Source organism: Heterocephalus glaber, unplaced genomic scaffold, assembly GCF_053883595.1.
Source record: "Heterocephalus glaber isolate CG9 unplaced genomic scaffold, H.glaber_assembly_v1.0 deba00001454, whole genome shotgun sequence".
NCBI classification, from domain to species: domain Eukaryota; kingdom Metazoa; phylum Chordata; class Mammalia; order Rodentia; family Bathyergidae; genus Heterocephalus; species Heterocephalus glaber.
The window spans coordinates 11168717-11172622 of NW_028258303.1; positions in this window are offsets into that span (position 1 = coordinate 11168717).

Genomic DNA, 3906 nt, shown 5'->3' on the forward strand with positions numbered 1-3906 from the left:
ACAGGTAAGCTGGAGTGGGTGGCCACCTCAAATTTGAAACTCACATTTTTCTTGTGGACAAGAAATGGTAGTTTTGAGTTTTAACTCTTGGTGGCAGTATTAGTCAACTTGGTCTCTTTAATCTTAGGACAGGACTTTTCACCCCTGAAGGCAAATGATTGACATTTCCTTTTTATAAGTAGCCTTATAACTACCCACATGAGTTTTCATGGTTTTCTTCCCCTTGCCTTTTGCAAGATTTTGGTTTTAAATTACTTAAGAAAAACATTAACTGCCACATTCACATTTACTATAACTGTGTCATTATAGCAATACTGCATTTATGTAGTCTACGAGCAATCTCAGAAAATAGTCACAAATTGGGAAAGGAGGAAAAAGGTCTCTAAATCCTAGGAATAATTTGCTACTCAAACCAGGGTTTCTTGACATACTGTCCAGTTATGACTGAGGACTGGCCTGAGATTTGTATTTAAGTTACTGTTTACCTTAATTTATAAGCCTATGTGAACTAGTACAGCCTTCCATGGAAATTAAGATTACATTTCCCTGCATATAATAAAACTGCAAATAATAGCTTGACAAATAGGACTTCATTTCTGTCACATATAAATTTCCAGAGGCAAGGAGCCCAGCACTCATTTGAGGACTTCAAGGCTCATTAGGGTCTCAGGCATCCTTCTTTCTGTTTCATTTGAGAATCTAACTTCCACCCTCCAGGTCATTTCACATCTTTGAACTGGTGTGTTATAAATGGAATCTGATAGAACAGTGGTGCATGTGTGTGAGCAGAGGAGTTACACATAATGTCTACTAATCCTTGCTGCCCCATTTGTAGTGTTGAGGATGCTGAGTGATCAGGATTCCTATTTGCCTCACATGTGTGTGAGCTCAGTGAAAGCAACAGTAATGCAGGTAAACTGGTTACTTCTACTCTTGGAACACATGAAATGCATTGTTTTTAAATTTTTATTTTTATTTATTTTTGAGACAGGGTTTTGTGGAGGATATAAGAAGTTCTTGGGCCCTTGGATAGCCTTGGGAAGACAGATTGTCCTGATGTCTGTGGCAGACCCAGATAGAGAAGTTAAAGATAACTTCAGAAGGCTGTTTGTCAATCCCACAATGTTCGTTCCACTGTGGTCCCTTGAGACTCTCAAATATTTGCTTGGTATAAGACTAGTTAAAAGTAGCTAATCCTTTAGAAGCTTTAACTAACCAAGATGATTTAGATAAGATGCACTAAGATTAAAGGAGCATATATGGTTCTTTAGATGCTTTATGTACTTACAGATATAAATGGTGGTTAGTTGACTAGCATTGTAAATTGTTTCTTTTTTAAATATTTATTTATATATTAATTGGTATATTTTAGGTATACCATACATTTACATTTATCATTGGGTGTTTGTACCTGAACATGATGTATCTTAGTTCTTATTTTTTCCCCATTACATATGCGCCCTTCACCCCCACCACCCTTCCCTATTTACATAGACTATGTTTCCATTTTTTTTTCTTTCACATAATTTTTCCTTTCCTTTCTTCCCTTTCCCCTTCCCCTCCCGCCACCCCTCTACCTTTGGACCTTTTCCTATTTCAAATTATCAGTTATTTGTTTTAATCATTTTCATCCTTATTTACACTTTCAGTTTCTCACACTAGAGAAACTATTCGGTATTTACACATGTGTGTCCTATTTATTTCCCTTAAGAGTATGGCCTCAATATGCATCCATTTAGCTATAAATGACTCTAGTTTCTCACACTTTATGGCTGAGTAGTACTCCATTTTATAAAAAGCCCCACATCTTCTTTATCCAGTTTCCAGTTGATGGGCACTTGGGCTGTTTCCAAACCTTAGCTATTACAAACTGTGCCGCTATAAACATAGGTGCACATATATCGCTGTGGTATGATTCTTTTAATTCTTTGGGGAAGATAAAGAGTAAGGGAATAGCTGGGTCAAATGGGACCTAAAGTCCTAATTCTTTGAGGTATCTCCATACTGATTTCCACAGTAGTTGGACCAGTCTGCACTCCTACTAACAATGGAGAAGGGTTCCTTTCTCTCCACACCCCCACCAGCATTTGTTATTGGTTGACTTCTTGATAGCAGCCATTCTTTGTGGGGTGAGGTGGAATCTCAGTGTTGTTTTCATCTGCATCTCTCAAATGACCAGTGATGTTGAACACTTCTTCATATATTTAATTGCTGTTTTTACTTCTTTGTCTGAGAAATGTCTGTTCATTTCAGATGCCCATTTTTGAATTGGGTCTTTGAATTTGGGGGTCTGATTTTTTTCAATTCTTTATATATTCTCGATAGTAGGCCTTTGTCTTAGCTACAGCTGCTAAAAATTTCTTCCCATATTGTAGGTTGTCTCTTAGCTCTGTTGGTAGTTTCTCTTGCAGTGCAGAAGCTTTTTAATATGATGAGATCCCAGTTGTTGATTCTTTGTGCTAACTCCCATGCTACTGAAGATTTGTTCATAAAGTCTTTTCCTATGTCAATGTCATCAACAGTTCTACCTAACTTATCTTCCAGCAAGTTTAGTGTTTCTGTCTTAATATTTATATCTTTAATCCACTTCAATTCTAGTTTAGTGCGTGGTGACAGGTATGGGTCTAGTTTTAATGTTTGGCAGGTTGAAATCCAGTTTTTCCAACACCATTTATTAAATAGTCTATCTTTCCTCCAATGAGGGTGGTTGGTTTCTTTGTCAAAGGTGAGGAGGCTGAGTATGTCTGGAGTTGTATCTGCATCTTCTAATCTATTCCACTGATCTTGGGGTCTGTTTCTTTGCCAGTACCATGCTGTTTTTTATCAGCAGTAGCTTTGTAGTATAGTTTCAAGTTGAGGATTGTGATACCCCCAGCCATGTCTCGTTGCCTAGAATTGCTTTTGCTATTCTAGGTTTCTTCTGCTTCCAAATGAATTTTTGAATTGTTTTCTCTAGTTCTGTGAAGTATATTGTTGGAATTTTAATCAGTATTGCATTAAATCTATATAGTAGTTTTGCAAGTATGGCCATTTTCACTATATTGATTCTTCCTACCCAGGAAAAAGGAATATCTTTTCATTTTCTTATATCCTCTTCAATCTCCTTCTTCAGTGTGCTGTAGTTTTCAGTACAGAGTTCTTTTGCTTCCTTTGTTAGGTTGATTCCTAGATATTTAATTTTTTTAGATGCTATTGTAAAAATTATTTCCCGAATTTCTCTCTCAATGGGTCTGCTATTTGCGTATAAGAAGGCTACTGTTTTTTGAGAGTTGACCTTATATCCAGCTACTCTACTGAATCTGTCAATTAGGTCTAGAAGTCTTTTGGTAGAGTTTTTTGGGTCTTCTATGTAAAGTATCATATCATCAGCAAATAAGGACAGTTTCACTTCTTCCTTTCCTATCTTTTCCTTTTATTTCTTTCTCTTGTCTAATTGCTATGGCTAATGTTTCCAGAACAATATTGAACATGAGTGGTGGTAGTGGGCATCCTTGTCTTGTTCCTGATTTTAGCATGAAAGTTTTAAGTTTTTGACCATTTAGTATGATGTTGGCTGTTGGTTTTTCATAGATAGCCTTAACCAGGTTGAGATAAAGACCTTCTATTCCAATTGTCTGTAGCATTTTTATCATGAATGGGTGTTGTATTTTGTCAAATGCTTTTTCTGCATCTATTGAGATGATCATGTGGTTTTTGTCCTTGACTCTGTTAATATAGTGTATTACATTTATTGATTTACGGATGTTGAACCATCCTTGCATCCCTGGGATAAATCTGACCAGGTCAGGGTGTATGATCTTCTTGATGACCCTCTGTGTTCTGTTTGCCAGTATCTTGTTGAGGATTTTTGCAACTCTGTTCATTAGGGAGATTGGTCTGTAGTTCTCTTTTTGGGTTGGGTCTTTC